This window comes from Vanacampus margaritifer, chromosome 18 (assembly GCF_051991255.1).
Source record: "Vanacampus margaritifer isolate UIUO_Vmar chromosome 18, RoL_Vmar_1.0, whole genome shotgun sequence".
Taxonomy (NCBI): domain Eukaryota; kingdom Metazoa; phylum Chordata; class Actinopteri; order Syngnathiformes; family Syngnathidae; genus Vanacampus; species Vanacampus margaritifer.
This window is the reverse complement of record NC_135449.1, coordinates 6,610,103-6,635,041: the sequence shown is the minus strand read 5'-3', so window position 1 is coordinate 6,635,041 and position 24,939 is coordinate 6,610,103. Positions and strand designations below refer to the sequence as shown.

At 39.8% G+C, this 24,939-nt stretch overlaps 1 protein-coding gene across 2 annotated transcripts in view; it reads left to right on the top strand.

Annotated features, from left to right (window-relative positions):
* The first annotated feature begins 716 nt into the window (after positions 1–716).
* raraa (retinoic acid receptor, alpha a) overlaps positions 717–24,939 on the top strand; it is a 177,033-nt gene continuing 152,810 nt past the window's right edge. For both annotated transcript variants that reach the window (XM_077551136.1, XM_077551135.1), the window contains exon 1: positions 717–1,062. The gene's annotated coding sequence lies outside the window, so the exon portion shown is untranslated. The remainder of the gene's footprint in view (positions 1,063–24,939) is intronic.

Here is a 24,939-nt window from a genome sequence, read left to right as displayed (position 1 = left end):
TCCATTCGAAGAAGGTGGGAAGGTGACAATCCCCTTAAACGCCAGATGGCTGATTCCGATAAATTGTTTGTTGTTCTGATTAACGCAATCAGTCCAAATCACGTTTACGTGAAGTTACTTATTTGGACTATCTAAATTAATCTTATCATAAATAAAGAGATACATATTTATAATCGTGTAAATTCTGTCTGTGTCAAGGGGTCGCCATTGTCGAGTGACATCAGGTCGAAGCCAGTTGGTGACGTCGGGGTCCTTTTCCTTTTTGACTTTGCATTTCCCAGTCGAAAGGGGCGTTCCCGTGCACACTTCCTGGTATGCGGTCGGACTTCCCAGCTTCCTCGAATCCATCATCAGCCCCAGTTGCCTCTTGAGGTGGAAAAACACAGGTGGATTTTGCCCGCTTAATTCATATTCCACAAATGCAATATTGATCATAATACTGTGTTTAGACTAGTGGGAGTGCATATAACATATATTTTTTACTAGATTATTATTTTTTATTCTTAGCGAATTTTGACCAAAGCATAAATCACAGACTATTACAACACAAAACCCCCCACATTATTATTATTATTATTATTATTATTATTATTATTATTATTATTATTATTATTATTATTATTATTATTATCCGTGCAGAGCGTGGTTCACATCTGGAGTGGAGCAAAAGAAGAGCACAAGGTCCACTCTCCGTTCTCCGCCACTGGCCCTCATGAGAGGAAAGGGGCGGGGCTCAAACGCCGGGGTTGGCTTTCGGAGCCGGAGAGACTCTCCGATGGTTGCCAGCGAGAGAGCCGCGCCAAACTCGCCTGCTCGAACGCGGCTCGCCGCCACTCGTCCCTAAACGCGCGGTTACCCACCGTGGGGGCTCGCTTGACCGGCTGTTATTATTACGGCCGAGGATTCGAGAACCGAGCCGCTCGTGGAGGATAAGAGCCCCTGCCGGGAAAGTTTGAAGGAGACAAGCCGGGGTGGGGGCAAAAGCTGCGTGACTGAACTTCCACCGAGCAGCCCCGGAAGGGACCAGGAGGAGGAGGGCGAGGAGGAGCCAACAGGTCTCAGGTACGAGTTGTGTAATTTTGACAGCTTGTCAACACTTGACAACACGCGGCCATTGCTGGGGATCTACATCACCTGGCGGATTTGTACTCGCGGGCTCTCGTTCGGTGATTTGACGAGTGTTTTCTTTACAAATTAAACCTCGGATAATTTTGGGTTTGAAGTATGAAACTTAATGAAAAATGGACTGGCGTCGTAGGTTTGTTAGTTGTGGAGAGGCTGCATGAAAAGCAACGAAGAGGACGCTTGTTTTGCGTGTGCGCGTGTGCGAGTTTACAGTATTCCTGCGCTGGCACTGACAGTTGTATTCGCCTTAGTTTTGGGGAAAAACAAGTTAATGAAGTCGTTTTTGAAGCCCGTTCACATGACATTTTCCGTGATAAGAGCTTGTCTGTGTGGGCCATGACGCTCGAATATGAGGAGTAACGTTTTGGGACCTGAATTGGACACCAGTGAATAGCTGCGCTTTATGGGCTGCTATACACTTGAGTTGGGAATATTTTATGTATGGTGTCCCTTAAGTCTGGACACGGGGAAAAATTAAATACAATTGTGTTCAGCTGGTCAGCAGCATCTCTGAATGAATTTCACGTATAATAGCACTTGTTTTATGAACACATGAAATACTTCTACATAGATTTGATGAAAAGACAAAATAGCTTGTTTGAATGGCATTGAGTGCGTTTGTGTTTATACATTACATTTATATCGCGGCATTGCCATTTGTTAGCCCCTCTGTAGTGTCTCACATTGAATGTTAGCATTGAGCTAGCTAACCATCGCAAGCTACTCTCAGCTTAAATATTCAATGCATCATTTTCTTTATTTTAATCAAATGTAAACTTTAACTGCCAAACTGTACACCACAAGCTCAGGGAGGAAAAAAAATAGTACAGTTTATGACAAGTAAAGTGGTTTAAGGTGTCGTAGTACGAGTCCAGGCTTACAACCATTCACGCTGGCACTTAACACCATTACTGAGTGAGAATGGAATCGCACGAAAGTCAGGACAAGTAAACCGCTCGCTCCTCCATCAGTGACTCGGCTCTAAGTCCCAATTACGGGCAATTTGTTAACACCCGTGATTTAACCCTGCCAATGTGTCTGCATTCTGGCAAATGTCAGCACAGTTTTTTAGCTTTGCGGCAGCACATTCCCCGCAGCATCCCGAGCAAGGCAGTGTTATCTTGTAAAATTGCGACTTGTAAAAAGTGCAGATTATAGACCGGGTGGGGGGGGGTCTTATTAAACTCAATTTAAGGCTGTAATGACCACTTCTGCTGTGTTTACATGCCTCGCCCCACACACTGTATGTGTGACATTTGATTTATTGAATTGTAATGTTCATACTACAAAACTAAATGACACCTCAGCCCACTTCCTCTTTGCAAACATGCCACCCCGCCCCCTTTTCCCTCTGACAGCCGGTGACATTCAGACAAGATGTGGTTGACAGCTTGTCATATTTTGGGAAGTTTAGCGTCTTTGAGGGTTTTCCTACCCTGTCACCTTTCCTCGTGAATGTCATTCGGAGTTACACGTTGTGCCATGGACGGAATTATGAACCTTTGGATTTAAGTGCATTTTGCCTAACCTCCATCCATTAATTTTTTTACAGTGTTTTTAAGTCATTAGGCAAATAATTTTTTCATTATTGTACCTTCCGCCATCTAATGCAAGTAAATAAATAATAATTTTGTTTTCCCGTTGCACACCAGTGTGCCGAAGCACAGTAGTTGTCAATTTGACATCATTTTGACCTTCGTGTACTGTAGCTGCGGTGACCAAAATATTTGAGCCGCTTCCACGCTGCATTCCCAGTAAATTGGCGCATCAGAACAGTACACATGTTTGTTTGCCTGACCTTTTGAGACAGAATTGTCCGAAGCAGGATATTGCCGTGTTTACAGAACAAATGCAGGTTGCCCCGTTAAGTAGAGATGGGCTGATGTTTTTTTTTCCAGCACTGATATTGATACCGATTATTAGTAGTCAAGGAGACCGATAACTGACATTTGGAGATGATATTTATTTTTATCTAAAGGGAAAATATTGGCGTCAAAATAGAACAAAAATACAAACTGTTTGTTGATTTTTTTTAAAGCATGTTTATTGAACAACTTTGTAGATTAGCTAAATATTGCCATTTTTTTCCTTTTTTTTTCTGGAGAGCTCAGTATTATTCATTCGGTAATTTTACCGATTTGACATGTCATCATCATTGCTCTTTTTTTTATTTTTTATTATTATTATTTTTTTTTGTATGTGTGTGCGTGCGTGCGAGTGTGTGTGTGTGTGTGTATTCATTAGTTCACCTAAAACCTATTAAAAAATCCCATACCGTTCACCTAAACCGAACACTTCCAGCCAGAGTCATGAGGCCGTCAGGAGACCCGAGGAAGGACTAAAGAAAAGAACTTAGTCAGTAGACATCTTTGTTTTGAAAAAAGCTAGCAAATTCCCGGACAGACTTCCCACAATGGTACGTTACACACAGAACAGTGAGTCTGAAAAACAAAACAAAACAATTACATTCCTATGAATTAATCTGATCGGATAAAAGTTTGTACGATCCAATTGCACAATTTTTGGAACACTTGATTTTGGCCTTTATTCGATCATCAAGCAGAAGCGTTTTCCCACAAATATTTAATGATATTTCCCCATTAAATATGCAATAGGTCTCTAAAGAGAGACTGCTGGTCTCAAACTGTGCAGTGAAATTTTGGCATTTCTTATTCTGGAAATAAATGGACTTAATACTCCCCGGGCTTGTCTGACATGCATCAACGGAGAGTCGTTGGCGTCTCCGTGCCAGCTTTAAGCCTCACCCGCCTTTGTTATCACATTGGGCTAAATGTGTCATCAGGGCGGCGTCTGTGTCACGCTCAAAGTGCCCACTCATGTCTTCCTACTGCCCTGCCATGTCTCTCTCTCTCTCGTCTCCACCACTGGACATTGTTTCTCTCTTTAATAAACACACAGCAGCGTGTCAGTAACTCCCTGCTGTCGCCCCCCCCCCCCTCATTTGTTTATCTTGCGTCCTCATCTCACTTGGCGCAAATCTCACCGATGAGAGGCGATGACAATTTTGTGACATTGTTGCGCTGCCTGAACTTGTTAGCGTAAAACAGGAAGCATTCGCTGAAACCGTTTTATAAAGTTTGGATGGAGCCTCGTGTGGAAAAGCCCCCTCTCTGTTTTTTTCTTTTCTCAGTGACAGGTGGTTTGGTTTAATTTGGCCTGCAGTGGTTCGACACGTCTGCTCGCCACGGCAACCCGCTCGCCTTGCTTTTTGACAAGCCCAAAGCTGTGGCGATGCAGCACAAACACACCAAGCATTGACAGGTGAGACGCGTTCCCTACAGAGATGTCACCCGGAGCTTGTTTAATGGTAAACACCTCCACCCAGTCCGGCCCCCGCACTGTCAAAAATGTGCTATTTTTGGTAGCTCTTTGTGTTCACTGAAAAGCCTCACTGCAGAGGCTCGCTATCTTTAAAAATGCAAACCAATGTGAGTTTGGGAGGATTCTTTTGATGTGCACGTGTTTCTAGTTTGCCCATGTGAGTTAAATAAATCAGAAAAACTGCATTCTCCGTACGCAACGGCAATCTGTGTAGGGAGTAATATGGAGGTAAATATGGTGCAAAACTAACTTTTTTTGTACCTGTAGAAAAAAAAGTCTAAATTTGTATCTGTAAAAGTCGTGATTTGTACCTGTTAAAAAAAAAAAAATAAAATAAAAATTGTATCTGTAATAAAAAATTGTACCTGTAAAAAAAAAAAAAAAGTGTATGTGCAAAATTTTTTTTTTATCTTAAAAACAAATTTGTACCTGTAAAAGTCATGATTTGTACCTGTACAAAAATTTTTTTTTATCTTAAAAACAAATTTGTACCTGTAAAAGTCATGATTTGTACCTGTACAAAATTTTTTTTGTACCTGTATAAAAAGTGTAAATTTGTATCTGTAAAAGTCGTGATTTGTACCTGTAAAAAAAAAAAAAACTAATTGTATCTGTAATAAAAAATTGTAATGTAAAATTAAAATTGTATCTGTAATAAAAAATTGTAATGTAAAAAAATAAATAAATTGTATCTGTAATAAAAAATTGTAATGTAAAAAAAAAAAAAAAGTGTATGTGTAAACATTTTTTTTACCTGTAAAAGTCATGATTTGTACCTGTACCTGTATAAAAAGTGTAAATTTGTATCTGTAAAAGTTGTGATTTGTATCTGTAGAAATGACAACTTGTAGTCAAAGACTTTTACAGATACAAATTTAGACTTTTTTCTACAGGTACAATTTTTTTTTTTACAAGTTAGTTTTGCACCATATTTACCTCCCATAGAGTAAGGTAACAGTTACAGTAACTTTAAAAGTAGTCATGCTTGGAACACGTGAATGAGACTCTTGGAGGAGAATCCATAGAAGTAAAAAAGAAGTAAAACTCATCAAATATACAATATGTTTCATTCCTGCACCTATAATTTCTCATTAGCGCGCTGCTAATATTTTTGCTATATTTATATTAGGGTAACACAAACAGGTTTGAACCGAAAATACTGTATGTATTGAACTGAAAAGCATAATAACTTTTTAACTGTATTCTCCAATGGGTAATTGCGTGAAACTCATTGGCGAAACTGGTGTTAGTAATCGGAGCTGCAGATTCTATCAGGAAGGCTTTGCTGATGTTGGTCGCAATCAGTTGGGCCGGATAGAAGCAGCGAGGAAGATAACTCAACCTAAAGTAGCACTAAGGAACTTTTCAACCTTTTAATGAAATATTTTCATAACTCTTCTGATGAAACATCGACTTAAAACTAGTTGAATGGTACCTTTGCAATGGACTGAGGGGGTCGGTATCATTTTTACTGGCGCTAAACTACAAATGTGCTGACTGCTTTATGGTATACGTCAAAAGCTACCCTGAATGAAAGGACAGTAAGGGATCAACAGTGGCCCGGAAAAAAAACGATGCAATGCGCTTGTCCTCATAGGAAATATTGTCTTCCTTCAGACATAACAATACCGCTTTTGTCCATATGGCGTCGCCGCAATCAACGTAAACTGAAAGTTCCTTAGTGTTGCTTTAAGTTTTTTTTTTTTTTGTTCTTAAAGCAAAATATTTTCTTGGAGTTGTCAGGTTTTGGAATGAAATATTGTTATGTTTATTTTTTCAAATTATACGTGTATTTTCTTTCAATTTGTGTCGTCTAAATCTAAATTATAATTACTGTAAAATCCTGTAAATAAATTTTTATATATATATATATATATATATATATATATATATCTCGTAAAAAAAAAAAAAAAAAAAAAAAAATCCAAAAGGAGTATTATTATACAGGGGGATCAACAAGAAACGGATTCCCCTCCTAACCCTTCACACACATTTTTTTTTAAAGACGTTTACCAGTACCGAGATGTTGTAAGTAACAAAACAAAAACAATAGAATCACTGATTTATAGCACATTTCATACACAACATAATTCAATAACAAATCGAGGTATTATACGCAACAGAGGGAAAAAAAATGCTATTTAAGGGGTGATTTTGGTGAGGTGTATTATACACGAGTATTTGTTATTCATTGGATTTTCCGGTATTAGCTTTAACCAGAACCCCCCCCCCCCAAAAAAAAAGTGCAGAAAAGTGGACAGTGTGGTCAAAGAACAACACTTGTACATATTTAGGTAGTCGTTTTCTAGCCTTATGCTATGCTATGCTATGCTATGTCTTTAGCCTTGCTAAAAACATAAAGCCGTTTACATACCACGCAATTTAAACAAAGCATAAAACATCCCACCGTTCTGATGACGTAACACCGCAATACTGAAAGATAACGTTTTTTACGTCCCAGCCCGCAACGCCGTAGCAGTTTGTCGAGTGGCAGTGCGGCCTCACGCTAATCAGGCAGCCTTTGCTCCAAATGAAACAGCGTAAGTAGAAATAAATTGCTATATTACAGTGGTTTGGCTGCGGTGTCCGATGACGTCGTCAGTGCCTCGGGGACTGGGGTGAGTGTGGGAAAAGTGAGAGGGAAGAAGGGCGGGAGCTGATACCAAGAGAATGTAGCTGCAGCCGAGTGGGATTTTTTTATTTTTTTTTTGGAAGGGGAGTAGAGTCTGTGATGTTGAGATGTGAAAGCTCCACTCATGTTGGCCGGCGGCACTTCGGCAGGCCAGTTGTGCATACTGATTCTCTCTTTTTTTTTTTTTTTCGCCGCCGCCGCCACGATCCACAGGCCTCACTGGCCAAACACGTGAGGGTTAACTCCCCACCCTTTTTAACTCTCGTTCCATTCCTCTTTTTTACGGCTTTGATGGTATTAAATAATCTTTACGTGTCAGAGTGCGCCGCTCGCAGTGTTCGTGTCAGCAGAGCGAGAGCGCAATTAGGTCAGGCTGGTAGAATAACACGGTTGCATCCCGGCCTTAAAGCGGCAGGGCAGGGCGCCTCACTTCAACTTACGCTTGATATTCACCTCAAGCCCGCAGAGGGTCGCTTGCAAAAGTGGTCCGAGGGCCAGCGGGGTTATCCAAGCACAGGCTGGAAAAGAACGTTGTGTCTTTCCAAGAAATGCCGTATTCATTTGGTTGGTTTTTTAGGACGGGATCCTCTCGGTGTCACTCGCTTTTTGGTTATTTTTTAGGACATATACTCTAAGAACACAATTTTTTTTTTCTTTTTCTTCATCATACATATATTAATGAGAGACAGGTGTGACCCAGGTGTATCAATACAGTATTGATACACTAGCGACAAATATCCATTTCAGGTATCTAAAAGGAGTTCTTTGACGCTCCTAAAATGATACGTAAATTTTTTAAAACATAAATCCTCATTATTTGCTGATATATTCTAGAAATAGACCAATATGTTTTTTTTCTCCTTTCCCAGGGTCGATACGATACCGATTATTGATTTTCCGCAAAAGTGAAAACATTATTGCCATACATACTCACCCGCATACAAAATAAAAAAATACTAAACAAAAAAAAAAAAGAGAGAGCAATGATGATGACATGTCAAATCTGTAAAATTACAGAATGAACAATACTGAGCACAAAAAAAAAAAAAAAATGCCGTCAAAATGTTTTAAAATACCAAACGTCTTAAAAAATATGCTTATTGAACAACTTTTCAGATTTTCAAGATGTTATTATTGTTATTCTTATTGAATTAATGTATTTCTTTCTTTTTTTTTTAATCTTAGACAATATTTTAATTAAAAAATCGTAAGCTCCCAGGGTCATCCACAGTGTGCTATAAAGTTAAGCGAAAACGTAAACAAATAAATAGCTCGCTATAGTTTTGACTGTAAATAAATTTTTCCAAAATTTCAGCAGAATTGTTATGTATCCTTGATTTAAAAAAAAAAAAAAAACAGTTACAGAGAGTTTCCAGTGTTGCCAACATCTTATAAAGTTAACTAAAAATTTAAATAAATAGTTCCATGAGATTAACACAGTTTTAAATTGATTTATTATCAGATTAAAAAAAAAATGGCTGATACTGATATTCATCAAAATTTAAAAAAATTTAAAATATATACAGTATATTTTTGCCCCCAAAAGCAACACAACAATACCATGAGCATTTCCGTGTTCCAATTTTAACGTAAACATCCAAAATCAGCGGCGTTTTTAGCTAGCACAGATTTCCCAGCGATGTTGAGCTCACTCATGATTACGTGCGCTCGGTCCCAGGACCCTTGACACTGCAGTGCATGGAAACATCAAATTAAAAGAAGGAAAAAAAAACTCAAAAGATTCACCGGATCTGATGACGTTTCGTAAATGTATCAAGGGAAAAGCAAACATTTTAATTTGAAGCTAATAATACTAAAAGCCCCCCTCAAGTTTGACAACCTACATTTGTGATGATTAATTTGTGCAAGTCACTTTTTCAAAACCCCAAAAAAAGACAGAGACATATTTTGGAGATTATGTGCAAAGAGCAAATTAGCCATTTCCGAATGACTTTTACAAACCGTAAAGCATATTTACAGCTTGAGGCATGTGGCGCAAATTAGAAGCTTGATAGAAGGTGCCAGATCATTTCCATAACCCTGGCATTAAAAGATAAAACATGTCCATTTAAAGCTCATCAATACACTACTACTGTCTTTAATAACATTGCGTTCCCATCTCTAATCTCTCCTTTGCATGTCTCATGATAAAGCGTCCCACAACGGATCGTTGCTGGTGATATTTTAGGTTCTTCAACTATGTTAATTTGCCTGAAGAATCAGGCCACGATTCGTCTTCTTTTTTTTTTCTTTCTCCCTAATGAGGTTGAGATAAAGACCCATATAACACATTATCCTTTTATTGATTGGGACTGCGTTTCACGGCATAAATTGCTTTGGACGACCTTGAAATCATTGACACATTTATTTGCCTCGAGTTGTCGTATCGCTTTTCTGTCAGCGGAACGGCGGATCCCTCTGACGAAACGCTACTCGGACGCATTTGAGATGCGAGTTTAATCCGTTATGCGGCCATGCTCGTTTTCTGTCCTTTCTTTGCCAAAGCCAGCCAATTTGGCAGGTGAAGGCTGATGTCATATTTTTTTTTATATTGCTGCGTCAAACAAGCAGTCATAATGTTGCTTTCGTGTACAAAATTCTCGATGAGTGCAAATTCCAGTGAAAGAACTCCATTGTTGCTTTCTAAATCTCCTTCCGCATGCAACTCATCAAACAATGGTATCAATTGCTTCAGAGGCGGAGACGGTCTGGCTGGTTCTGCCACCAAGCCCACCGGGCATTGTAGAATCCAGCCGGGCTGGGTCGCAGTCCTTTCTGTCTTTGGAGATGCCTGAAGACACTAATATTAACTTTGTGGCATGAGAATGAACCCTTGATATTGCGGCTGCTCGGCAACCTCATAAATGCAAAAATAATGGCGTGTATATTTATTTCTCTGGGAAGACGATTAGTGAGCGACAGCGGTGGTTTTATCAACCCGCCCTCCATCATCTTAATAAATAGTCTCCATTCTACTCCCTTTCATTTCCCCCCCAGGGCATTGCCTTTAACTTTGACAGATGATGAATTCCTCAATGCTCAAATGGTGATCCTGAATGCACTGTCACTGGAAATTGGATTCGCAACAGCTTTTTTTTTTTTTTTTTTTTACGCCTTGCCTGTCTTGCATATCTTCATTTTCACTTCGTCCTCCTTAATCTTCAGTTTGTACTGAGGCACAACTTGTTGTTTTACTTTTTAGACCTGCTGCACTATATTGATGAGTAAACTAGGGCTGGGAAAGTCGGATAAGCCGACTTTAAAAAATACGTTGATTAAAATTACTGCCTCGAAGTGGTGGCTGTGATCTGTTGTGCACCATCTAGTGGCCGAATGGCGGATGTTATTTGCCTGCTGAAATACGTTGACTGACTTATACACAGGAAAAGAAGTTCTGAACTTCCTAAAAAAGCATTTGAGCTGTAATTATTCCAAAATATAAACCTGCCACTCGGTTTTAGGTGTTCATCACTTAACCAGTAGAGGGCAGTCATGTACTAAACGTGCCCAGAAGAAGACCGGAACTGGAAGTTATTGACATCATGTAGCTAACAGCTAGCTCTACCCTTGTTTACTCATGGAATAATATCGAAGCATCGTCTATAAGTGACTTTTAAGACACAATTACATCATGTGTATTGTAGGATGTATGTGTGAACTAAATGATAGTTAGTGTTTGTTTACCTTGAGTGGTAATGTCTAGCGCGCTAATGCTAATCGCGATTGCTAACCACCATTTAGCATAGGCTAATTTTTCGATTTAGGTCCAACCTAAGTGGATTAACAAAAAAAAAAAATGGTGGGGGGGGTCGATTACTTGATTATTCGATGGAATAATTGATAAGATTTAAAAATGATTCCAAACCAGCCAGTCTGCTTTGGAGCGCTTCAAAAATAATACTAGCACAGCTCAGGGCCCGTTAGTAGTTTTATATGGAAACACTTGGTTTGGCAATAACAACTTAATACCCTTATCTTATTTGCCAGACTTTTTTTTTTATAATGGAATTAGAAATTTGGGCCACATATTAAAAAGGAAATATTCTTACACTGGATGGCGTCAGTATTGTCTGCATTAAAATATCCTTCATCTCTGTAAAGCCTGTTTAAGATCTTGCAATAACATTACACACGAGGCTCCTTTCCACGCTGGCTTTCAAATCAACACAACACAACACAAAGCATCCCAACACTGATTTCGGTGGAACAAATCCTCTCTATTGTGCCTCCCGTGTGGGAGTGTGCGGCAGTCGACTGCGTGTTACCCAGCTGGTGCAGTCGCAGCTGCTTGCACATTAGCTCAAGTTGCGCGCCACATTTATCAGCGCCGAGCAAGCACAGCGGCGGTGGGAAGATAATGGTCCCGGACCAAGATGATTTCGTGCTAGCTCCGGCAGCTAGCATGTCCTCTGTGGCACGACTGGCGGTATTGATCCCCCCCCCACCCCCCCGTACTGCACTGCTGCCTTGGCCGGTGATCGTCAAGACTATAAAGCTAGTGAGCCACTTATTTTGTCTGTGTGGGCTGTCGTCATGCTGCAGCCAGACTCGGTGATGAGCCATCAGGCCTTATCACTGTCATGTTGCACTGAAGTGCCTTTTTGGATGGCTGGATTTCTCCGCTTGCAGCTGGGGAAGTAGATGGCGAGCCTGAATTACCCCCCGCGTACAATTCCGTGGCATGATTACTGGTGTGCTACTTGTTCCGGTGGACATCAGTATATTCCATGAATGCAATCCAGAAAAAAATTAAATAATAATAATAATAATAATTTAAAAAAAAGAAAGTATATTCCATGAATGCAATCCAAAAAAAATAAATAAAAAAAAGTATATTCCATGAATGCAATCCAGAAAAAAATACAATAATAATAATAAGAAGAAGAATAATAAAGAAAAAGTATATTCCATGAATGCAATCCAGATTTTTTTAAATAATAATAATAAAAAAAGTATATTCCATGAATGCAATCCAGAAAAAAAAAAAAATAATAATAATAATAAAAAAAAGAAAGTATATTCCATGAATGCAATCCAAAAAAAATAAATAAAAAAAAGTATATTCCATGAATGCAATCCAGAAAAAAATACAATAATAATAATAACAAGAAGAATAATAAAGAAAAAGTATATTCCATGAATGCAATCCAGATTTTTTTTTAAATAATAATAATAAAAAATGTATATTCCATGAATGCAATCCAAAAAAAAAGAAAAAAAGAAAGTATATTCCATGAATGCAATCCAGAAAAAAATACAATAATAATAATAATAAAGAAAACGTATATTCCATGAATGCAATCAAGAATTTTTTTTAAATAATAATAAAAATTAAAAAAAAAAGTAAATTCCATGAATGCAATCCCCAAAAAATAAAATAAAAAAAGTATATTGCATGAATGCAATCCAGAAAAAAATAAAAATAAAATAATAATAATAATAATAAAGATAAAGTATATTCCATGAATGCAATCCAGAAAAAAATAAAATACAATAATAATAGTAATAAAAATAAAAAATAAAGTAGATTCCATGAATGCTTGAGGCGTGGAGGTACTTAGCTTCAAATACTGCGGACATTCATTTCTGGGACAGCTTGTAAATTGTCATTTACAATCAGTGTCAGTGCATTCCTTCATTAGTTTTGTATTCCAACATAATTTCCCAATTTCCTGCACTTTTTGCATCACGGTAATCATTTTTTGTATATGGCTACCATTTGCGATCGGCAGCGGCCGTAAAGAGGTGACTGCAGTATGCAAATGCCGCTATTGCTAATGGAATCGTAATGTAATGAAGTGAGCGGAATATGACCGATAATGAGGTGCGGTTATTGAGTGTTGATGGCGTCGCCTTTTTGTTGTTTTCGCATCTCGTTTTCGCCGCGTGACACCAGTTTGGTACAAAGCCATTAGTACGTACGCAACGCTGGCACCGACTAAGATGTATGAAGATTGCACTTTTGTAGATTCCCAGCATTGGCAGAAAAGGATATTGATCAATAGCCGGAGAAGTTGCTCATTGAAATTGTGGAGTTAAATTGGGCAGAACTGAGACAGATGTGTTGCAGTAAATTAAACAAGCGGTCCTGTCTGCTGGGTGACAGCACAATGGTGATTAGGGTTTCATGCGAGCTGCCCTACATTATTTATAGCCGTGCTGAGGCCTGTCTGCAGTTGAATAGACCCACAGTCCATTGACCGGGCACATTACAGGAGGCCGCTTGGTAGCAAGAGGGGGGTTAAAAATGGTTTTATTTCCTCATGTCGAGGTGCATTTTCGTCTAAATGAAGGCGGGTTGCCCCAAGTGTGTTGTTTCCAGACCTTACATGTATGAAATGTGTTGACTGTTCCAGGCGGGGGCTCTTTGCTCCAGGCTGATTTGAATTGCCATTTTTTCTTACCTACCTTTTTTTTTAGGTTCTGAATACACCGAATACATTTTTCTCCGTGGCCTCTTATCTGAATGAATGATTATGATAAATGTTTTATGAAATGGGAGCATTTGTGACATGAGTGTGTAGAGTTGGCTGTTTGCTCAGGTTAGCAACTGGCTATTAACTGGCTAACCGTTAGCCTGTCTGTTTTGAGTGCTTGGGCGTCAAGATTTGAGCGTAGCAGCTCGTGTCTGAATCTGCTTATTTTTTAATTTTGTTAATATTTGTTCAATTAAGTGATTAATAGTGCACATTAATAGCTACAGTATGTATTAACTAGCGGCGGTAGGCTATATTAAGCTAGCTAGCATCGATACTTTGTGTTTGTAGTCTCGCTGGTGTGGTTTGTGCAGGACTTTTTTTTTTTTTATTAGGCTATTCCAATTATTTGATTGATTCTTTCAGCCCTAAATGTGCTCTTAAAGCAACACTGAGGAACTTTCAGTTTACGTTGATTATGGCAGCGCCATATGGACAAAAGCGGTATTGTTATGCCTGAATGAAGACCACATTTCCCATGAGGAGAAGCGCATTGTGTCGTTTTTTAGCTCACGCCAATGAGTAAAAAAGCGCTGTTCGTGTCGTACCCGATTTGGCCACTTAGGGGCAGTGTGGTTCCACGCGGTCTGATACATTGTTAAGTTGTAGCCACATTAGAGAGTAGAAGGAAAAAGTCCCGATCAAGTTATTCCAATAAAAGTTTTTTTTTTTTTTGCAGCAGCAGCATGGAGTCGTTCTTTTGAGTGATAAAAGTGCCCCGAGTAGCGCACTAATTAGCATTAGCAAGTCAGACTGGAGCAGATCATTCCGATTCCTTGAACATCTATAAATTGAAGCAAAAATCATTTTTAACCAAAAACCATTCTTAATCGAAAATCGATTCAGAATCGAATCGCACACCCACAAATCGGAATCGAATCGTGAGACATTCAAAGATTCCCACCCCTACTTTACAGTATGTTCCATGTGGTCCTACTCGTAAAAATGGCATTCTTATTAATATTGCGTTTGTGGAATATGAATTAAGCAGCAAAATCCGCCTGTTTTTAATCCTTCTCAGGGGGCAGCCATTTTGCTACTTGTCAGTAAATGACATCACAGTTGCTAAGGGCTCTGGCGAACGTCACATGACCAAACACAGAAAGCAGGTGAGCCGTGATTGGTCGTTACCTGAGCAACTGCGATGTCATTTTCAGCCCTGTCGGCTGTGGCAAAATGGCCGCCCCCTGAGATTTTGCTGCTTAATTCATATTCCACAAACACAATATTAATCAGAATGTGGTGTTTAGACTTGCCTCGTAGAGTCGCATAGAACATATTGTAAAGTTGTTATGTCGTAAAATTCGACGTATATCCGAGTGTGGGAAATGACATTGAAATGTCAGCTCCAATTTGTTTAATTTGCGTAATCATGTGCAATAGCAAAGCACAAGTTATTGTATTTAATTGCCCACTGCGAGGCCGTGTTTGTTTTAATTATGAAATCATTTAGAAGGATGCTTGTTGCATAAGCGTTGGTGCGCCATTGCCAGCAGCGTTTTCGCATTCTCGTTTGGCGCCGAGCCCAAAAACTCTGTCCACTTGTCCAGCGAATTTAGCAGTGACTGATAACGTTGGGGCCAAAATGGATTCCTGCTCTCAATTGCCCCTTTGTCATTTCCTCCCTGTGAAAACGAGTGCGACTGAGCGGTGGCTCGCACCGTGTTTCATAAACCTTGCCTGGCTTTCATTAGGCGTTAAGCCTCTCCTTTAACCACAACCAAAGTCTCTTCATCCTCCGACCATTGTTTTCCTTTTGAATGAAAGCGAGTTTTAAGCCTCGCTCGTGACTCATGAAATACACGGCTTTACGTTGGCACCGCTGACTATTTTAAACCCGTGATCCAACCCAGGCCGTGCTCATTAAATGGCGTAAATGATGTAACGTTTTGCCGCCGCCGCCGCCGCTGCGCGCCAGCAAGACACGTTTTTCCACTTAGGGATTCCAATATTTGTCCGTGTCATAAACACGGGGCATCTGGTTGCCAGTGGCAGGCTCCTTTTCTACTTTGACTTAGAAATGTGGTGGAATCCTTCCGAGAGAAGCTGTCGGGCTGCACATTTAGCGGCTTTTGTAGGTATGATAAATGTTACTAATCACCTATTGGCCCCAAAGGTCAAGCCTTTTCCTGGTCACCCATCACCTCCCTCCTTCCTGCTGTCTTCTAACAGCACCCCGTGGATAGCCTTTATCTTGCTCAGGCAATATTTTGTCCAGACAACACAACTATGCGCTTTCCTTGTCTGCAGTCAAGTGTGAGATTGTTTATTTAAAACGTAGCCCGTGGAATTCACTCATTGTGAATTAGATTAGAATCACAGCAAGTCGGGCACTATTTCGGCCATTGTTTTTGCTGACTGAAATTTTCCAAATGGTTTCATCCCTGGTAAGCGACAAACCTCTAGACTTCAGCCTTTGAGGCACAGCGGGCAGACGTGGTGCAATGTAGCGACAGACCTTCAGATATTTTTCAGCACTCTGCACACAGAATTGACTCAGCAGGTGACACGTAGGTGTGAAGGCGGTTTCGATTTTTTTCTTTTTCTTTCCAGTTTTAAGATCAGGGAGTGAAGCAACAGTCTTATGTGCTTGAATTTTCATCATTGCTCACAAATCTATTTCAAATTCTAAGTAATTGATGTTTTTTTTTTCAACATGGCCCTGGTTGATCTCTTTTGCTCTGCTGCCACCTGCTGGCCGTTTGTGTAATAACTACCATTTCTTCAACCGTTCTTCGCAGTTGAGAGGCTGCATCAAAGCCTTCTGTATGCTCTAACATAAAAAAAGTATAATATATGAATATATAATATATATATCTTGGTAACCCGGTGGGTAGTAGGTGATGTCTGGTCGGTGCTGGATTTCACTTTCCTTTCTTTTCTTTGATCTTTCCTCGGGTCTCCTGACAACATCACGACTCTAGCTGGATTCTGAAGTATTCGGTTAAGGTGAACGGTATGGGATTTTTTTAATAGGTTTTAGGTGAATTAATGAGCACACACGCACACACACGCACAAATAAATAAAAAAGAGAGAGAGCAATGATGATGACATGTCGAATCGGTAAAATTACCGAAAAAAAAGGGAGAAAAAACGTATAAATACGTCTTTGGGACGCCTAAAACATTTAAAATAGAACACATTTATACGTTTTTGGGAGCAAATGAGTTAAGCATCTCGAGGCCGGGTTTCTTCTTTCAACAGTCTGCAGTCAGCCCAGAAAACGTGAATGTAGAGTTCAAGACACAATCAACAATTTCTCACTATTGTTTGAATTTAGGTTCTCATCCCTTTTTCATATCGCAAAATAGCCTGTCTGTCATCTGTGTGTGCGAGTAGCAAGCAGCACAGATGTCCGTTTGTCTACTTGTAATTCATCTCACCGAGTGTACTCCTCCCAAAAAAACTACATTTGAGTGTACAATCGCTGGCTTTGTGTTTAGCGCTCATGTGCTCCTAATGCTAAGATAACCATGACTCAACAATTTGAATGAAGCTAATTTGAAAAAAAAAAAATGGATTCTTTCCAGTGTGCGCTTTTACGACATGATATTAATCTGTTAACATTGTCATCTTGTGTTTATTATACTTCATCCCCAGTTATTGCCCGTACAATTTCGAAAGCAAACCGCCAATTCCCTCGGACACAACTTTTAACAAGTAGACAGTGAAAGTCGTTTTCAAGGGCGAACTCTATCGAGCTGACGAATGCCATCCCAGGTATGAATGTTGTTTTCACCATCACAATGTCATGTTCCCTGGATGCAGTCCAAGCAAGCGCTTCCTTTTCCCTTCCTCTTCTCAACTTGAATGTCTCATTCGAGACTGATTGAGCAATTTTACCGCTAAGCTGCATGAAGAGTGCGACTTCAATAATGAAAGGCTCCTGCTAAATGGAGCCTTGACAAATGTACTTTGTCCATGTCCTTGCATTGTGGTTTGATGGATTAGGCCTTTATTTTTGTGCCGCTTATCTCAATTACATTTTTTTAGTATTATTTCCAAATAACAAAAAAAAAAAAGCGTTCAGGGCTTTAGGAAGCGGGTATCATGAGGCGGTGGTGGGATTTGAGGTATCGTCATAAGAGCGAGGCTGTGAAAGAGATCGTCTAAGTGCCAGGGAGGGGCTTTGCATGAAAGTTAAAATTTGCATACAAATCTCCAAAAATGGGAATCTGTGGGGCTTGGGCAGGCAGCAGTTAAAATTCCTCAAGTCTTTGAGAAATGTTTTATTTGCCTTTGCTCCCATCACACAGTGTCTCGGGAGGCTCCAGGCGCTGAGATCATAAAGCCTGGTGGAACATCAACACACAACTTTTTTTTTCTTTTTTTTCTCCACGTTTTTCACTTACCTTTCACATACTTGATATTGTGTAATTTTCCACAACATTAACACAGTGTTACCTCGATTTCCTTGCGATCTGACTTTTGAGTTTTTCAAGATAAGATCCATTGCTTGCCTTTTAAATTTTTTTTTTTTTTACTTGATTTGTAAAATACAAATAAAAATCAAAGTTACAAGTAGGACTGTGATTTTTATTTTATTTTATTAGAATTGATTAATCTATCGTTATCCCATTGACTAATTGAATAATTGGATGTTTTTACTGATTACTGTTTGTTAAATAACCAATTATTGATGTTTATTTGGTATTATTTAGTTACTTAGCAACATCACACGAGAGGGATTGATGTTGATTTTTATCCAGTTGCTGGTTCAGTCATTGTTTTCCAAAGTAACAGTGGATGTTTGTTTTATTTTAATTAGAAGAAAATGAATAATTACTAGCGAGAGGCTGAAATCTGAGGATTTGGACAATTTTAGGTTAAACAATGGCGCTACTAAATGACTTGATTATTAAAATGTATTGATTAATTTGATCATCGTTTATAGTTGTCGATTAATTTTGATAGTTAAAAGTACTTGTTATGGCGACGTTGAACTACACAACAAGCAGCATGTAGTGCAAAATTGTTGTGTCTTTAACCAACGCAAAGGACGCTAGCTTAGCGCTAACACACGATGCAACATGCCATACGTGGGCTAATGTAACTATCATAAACCTTTTTTTGTTTGTTTAGTTTGTTTATTGAACATATAAACATATGACAAATGATAAAATGAAAGTTGAAGAAAGAAAAGAATCAGCAGTAGAACAAAGGTGGTAGCAACACACCCAGACAACGCTAACGTCAATAAGCCGCACACATTTGCTTCTAAAACAATGGAGGGATGCACATTTGAATAGCTCATTGTCAACTCATTGATTCCCCTTTAAGGTCAGCATCAATCCTCCTCTGCTGGGTCTTTTCTGTTTGTGCAGGGTCAACATACGTTAAAAAGCAACTTGACGTTCAAGTGAAGATCAATAACGATTTCGTTCGGGGCGGGGACGGGGCGGGGGGGGGGGCAATATTTGGAAATGGTTACGTAATCCGTCTAGCGTTGCTAGCGATGATCGTCGTATAGCAACTGCCCACGGACAGGAATGTTTTGTGCTAGGATGCGTCCGACAGGTGGCTAGCAGATGCTAATTGATGAAGGATCAGGGTGATATATGAGCCTGGACCACGAGAGCCGACATAAAGGCCCCGAGAGCTTCGTTGATGCCCTAAATCATTTCCAAGCAGGCCCGGCAAAACCAAAAGCATTCTCCTCATTTGCATATGAAAGACCGTTTGGAGGGGCCACTGTCCTATTGTCAACACTTTGTGGCTACATTAAACGGGCTAGCCTTTTTTGTGCCGGATGAATAATGACAGCAGAGATGGTTTTATAATAAGGATCACTTAGCGGTAATGGATGATTAACATCACCACAAACAAAGCTTTAAAAAAAAAGAAAAAAAAGTTTATGTGGATTCTTCTTTGTGGGTTTTTTTTTTTCTTTTCCGGCTTGTTCCTGGATATAATAAAATCAACACAACAACTTGAGGCCTGTTATCCTCGGCAACATCAACTATTAGCTGCCAAACTGCTGCTTGTTGTGAAGTTAGTTGAGTTCAGTGCCATGACACAGCGCTTACATCACAAATATATATTTTTTTAATATATATATAATTATTTATTTAATAGTTTTGTTTTTGATGTTGACCGCTGCCTGAACAAAAAAAAAAGTAAAAATAAATAAATAAATAAACAAAATAAGTCATTGTCTACTTCACTGCCCATTTTGCGACATCTGCCTCTTCCTCTTATCACTAAGGGGCGGGGGGGGGGGGGGGGGGGTTGTTGCGTGACCCTTCTCATTGTTTTGTTTGGATGACTAAAGGACAAAGGCGGTCTGGATGGAGCGTGTGTGAGTTTGCATCCTTCCATTGGGATTTCTATCCTCCTATGTCCAAGAGAGGGTCATGTGATCCATGTGTGTGTGACTTAGGGAGTTTCCACTGCTGGGAGCCAATACCACAATGAGAGAGGTTCATATTGTGATTTTATTGATAGGGGTGGGGGGGGGGGGGGGGTGAGATTGTACCGCTGTTCCGACGTAACCTGACGCATGAACATTCCCAGTGCTAGCTACCCCGGTTTCCCGCGCAGGGTTAGCGCCGTCACAATGAGTAACCATACGTCCCACGGCTGATGATTGATTCGGCTTGAGTGTGAAAGCGGCCGCTCTTGAGTAACACAAATCACAGTCTCAGGTGCCATTTGATGGGCCTGACATTGAGTATCATGAGATACCGCCGCACTCCCATATTCCAATCCTCCGTTTGCCCAGGACGAGGGTCCCTCGGCAATCGAGACCTTCACATGTGGTAGATTGCGTCCCGTTTGAAAAGCAGATAGACCAGAAAAAAAAAAGCAGATAGACATAGCTGGTCCCGCGGGCTCCAGCGGCGAGGGGCCCCCATTTTCTACTTTCACCTATCATCAAGGATGAAGACGTGATTCCCCAAGACCGCCGCTCGCTCCCGTCCACTCCAATCATAGCGCGGAGAATCATCTGCGCCACGCACGCACACGCGCGCACAGGATGGCATAAAGTCACGTCGTCCTTTCTTTTTCCCTCTTAAAGTCGACTGCCCTCGGTCAAGTGTTTGAGTAAAAAAAATAAAAAAACACCACTCAGACACACTTAAGATCCACAAACAGGAAGCGGAGGGCACGGAGTGGAGGAAGGAAATGAGATCAGGACTCCAGCAGGCCGTTTGATTGGCTGACACATTGTAGTGTGTTTAAGCTAGAATAACAATATCCCGTTCCAAATATTGTGCATCATAATACCGTAAGTCTGGGCCGGCCGGTGTGTTTTTGAATCTCCATGGCGCTTCTGTATGTGTTCTATTTGCCTGCGTTCCATTTCCGAGAACACAAATTGGAGCAATGTTGGTGGAATCGACCTGGGAACTGGAACGCCCTATTTCTCCATCGCACTAAATGTCATTTTGTTATACAAGCGGACGGTTGGAAATTGATCAGCGAGGTTAGGTTGCGTTGTCGTTTTTGAAGTCATATTACGTATCACATTAGATTTCACGACTTGGCAGCAACTAGCAGACGTTGCAAATAAATTCAAGTCCAACTGGCTGCCTAACTCACTCACTGCCATTGACGGCTATAAACGTCAAAAATCCATTTCAACTATTTCTATTAGTTTAACATTTTTTCCCACAAGAGTATGAAAACCTAGATTTTTTTTTATTGTACGTTTAGAACAAATATGAAATTTGTGATTAATGGCGAGTTAACTAGTCATGCGATTAATTACAATTTAAAATTTGCCCCAAATTTTTAATCATCTTAAAAAAAATGCAAATAATTTGCGAAGAAGTAAAATATCTTGCCATCGTGACACAGTCTTTGACTTTGTTTCTGTGCTGGTCCGTCAAAATAAAGAACAATGACGTCATCCATTGAGCTACTTTGACTCAACTTTTATAAAATGATAGTCAACTACAAAGAATCTTAAAAGGACAGCAATGTGAATTTTTTTTTTTGAGCTTTTAGCCATGTTTAAAATTCTGCTTCCTCACCTAAAACATGACCAAAGTGGTGTTTTCCTCCATTCCTACGATTTCTTGAGGCTAGGAGCCGTTTTGTTTCAAATTTTTATTGAAGAATTGAACATCTATCCAATTTCCGCGGTTTCCGCGGCAACCAATTAATGACCCGGCACAATACCTAATATTTCGTGAAGAATTACAACGCCATGGTGCAAAAGGTAAGATTTAATCATGACATGCCTATCGTTAACTTATTCACTGCCATTGACGACTATAGACGTCAAAAATGAATGTGAACTATTTCTATTAGTTAAAAAAAAAAATCATTTCATTTTTTCTGAAAACCTCGAATTTTTTTTTATGATACATTTATAACATATAAAATAATCATGCGATTAATTACAATTAAACACCCCTTATTTTTTTTATATATTTTTTTAAATTAGACCCATCAGGCGATTCAAAATTTTAATTGTAATTAATCACATGACTTCACTAGTTAACTAATGATTAATCACAATATATATATATATATATATATATATATATATATATATATATATATGTTCTTAATTTACAAAAATACGTTTTTATACTCTTGTTAGCAAACGTGGAATTATTATTATTTTTAAATAGAAATAGTTCAAATGAATTTTTGACGTCTATAGCCGTCAATGGCAGTGAATGAGTTAACTGCGGAAGGGCTTCAAATTCCGTGATGTAAGTTTAAGTCGTTCAACCTCTAGTAACATTGTAGAGATTCAGTGTTCAGATTTTGCAATTGGTCGCGGTCAACATCCTTTTTGGTCTTTTGTTTTATAAGAGTTGGCGCCACTATTTGGATGTGAAGCAGTTGAGCCCAGAGCCTCAGGCCTTACTGCATTTCTCTTACATTCCATTTTCACAAGGCAGTTAATGTTTCTGAGAAAAATAATTTTGCTGCAATATCGAGAAAAGAGACTGTGAAACACACATTTTTTAAAATATGTTCTGCCATCCATAGCTGAATCATTGAGTCGTCTCTTAGAATGTCCATCTCACTACTAACCACTTGGAAAAGTGTAAAAAAAAAAAAAAAACCTCTGTAGTGAATGAGCGTGACATTATTTACATATTTGTTTGACAATTGCGCTCTTGTTGATAATCGAAAATTGATTGTAAAATTGATTTTCTCATAAAATAGACCAGACAAAAACTTGGGTCCGGGGGGGGGGGGTTCTTTCCTTGTAATGGAATTACAACACTTCTCAGAAGCTTGCCTGACACATTCTTGGTGAGCTACCGACATTCTAGTTTATAAATGCCATTGCTTTTTATTTATCATGTTCTTTGGAAGCTTGCGGGATGGTTCGACATCTCTGGAGAACGGGGACAGGTTATGGAGTCCCGATAGGCCGATAAGAGGCGCCAAAGGCCAAAATCTATCAAGTCCCCGACCATGACTGAATCCATGAAATCGAATACTTTAAAAGCCTTATGTACTCTTAGTTGACGAGTTAAAGTACAAATTGTCGTCTGAAGCTGCTATGAAGTATCGGCACGCTACATTTTGTCCTGGTCTCTCTATAAAAGACGCTTCTGTGTTTCTTATTTGTGCGTCGGGGCCGAGGGGATTTCTCCACTGCCACCTGATTCGCATTGCAGTAATTGAGTTGTGGCCATAAGCGCTACTGTGAGCCGCCGAGCCACAAAAGAACTGTTTTACTCCGATTTTCACATGACGCCGGGGCGAGAACGAGAAGGTCCGAGCGATGGGGCGGGGGGGGACGACGGGGTGATTTCAAGTAGAGTGAGAAGAAAGAGCATTCTTTTTTTTTTTTCTCGGAGAGTCGCTAAAGCTGGAACACGTGGATAAAGAAGCACAAAGCTCTTCACATCTCGACCCCACCCCCCCCCTTTCTTCACATCTCTCAGAGCTTAGAGCCGCAATCGATTCGAGGGGAGATTCCCTCGTCCAAATACGGGGAGATTGACGTTTTGGGGGTAAGCCCGAATTTGTCGCTCCTGTCAACTCCACATAATTGGATACCCCCGCCACTTTTATGTTCGTATCAAACGCCATCTTGCTTTGGAACAAAAAGCATTGTTCGTCTTATTATGTGACTGCCAAATTTGTTAGGTTATACTTTTTAGTTCTTTGAAACATTTATATTGTGATATATATATTTCTGACTGGGTTATATACCTTATTAAATCTAAATTGATATTTAAAAAAAAAAAAAAAAGGTAATGTACCAGGTAAGCATTTATTTTGGTGTTTTGCCATGCGTGTTTAGCTTAGCGGTTAGCATGACGTCTACTCTCTTCTCCTGTTTTCTCATTTTGCTGGTGTGTCTGTCGCAAGATTAGCCGCTTCCTCGCCCCTCCTTTAGCGATTATGATACTTGTCAAAAGTGTAGCTTATCCGCTGTCTTGGATTCGTGGATTAGTGACTTGAGATGAGTGGCGCTGCGTGGCGAAAAGGAAAGCGTTTAGCTGTGCTAGCTTTCCAGCAGGAAGTTAGCTTAGCGCATAGCATTCACCCCCCCGTAGTTCCAAAAAGCAGTGAGGAAAGCCTTATAGTATTTTCCTTAAGCATGTTTTTTTTTTTTTTTTTTTTCAAAACAATAACCACATAATATATTGGATGGGCAAATTATTTATCATTCACGTCCGCACTGATTTATTGTTTTTTATTCTGAGGCAAGACTGATATAATATCCTGTTTTGTCAAAGTCATGAGTGATGAGTGAAACCTAAAGAATAGATTTTTTTCCCCCTTTCTGCCATGCAATAATAGCGTCATTTTCCCAGACTGACCACTGAGCTCTCACCCACTTGTCTTTTCATTTCCTGTTGTGCCACTTCATGTCATGTGCCGCCTAGTGCCATCCTGTTCATTTTCCTAACGAGAGGGGATCCCTACTACAGTCTCCTAAATTGCTAACAGAATGAGTCCTTACTTACCCTTTTTTTTTTTTTTTTTTTTCAGTTGCGGCAAGAGAGCTCATGATGAAATAATGCCGCTCTTTATCTATTCATAGCGAAATATCACACTTTTCCAAAATCAGGTAGTTATTTCATTAGACTCTAAATGCATTCATGACTGTTTTTATCTTGTGATTTTCTTCTGGGGATACAAAGTCCTTTTGATGGTTTCAAATTCACTGTCACTATCTGGCGAAGAATGGTTTGGATTTTTATCTTCACCTAACCCCCCCCCCCCCCCCCCCTCATCGCCTCCCCACCCCCTCTCCCTCCCTCCTTCCTGTCATGATTTAGATCCTGACTTGTAAGTGGGTTGGGAAGTGGCCCCGGCGGTTGATGTGGAACACATGCCTCCAATGATTCACACTCGGCGCGCTGTAGGTCACGGCGGTCCGCCTCGCCGGCCCACCGCCTCCCTCGTCGTCTAGCGTGGCACCGCCGCGTTTCGGA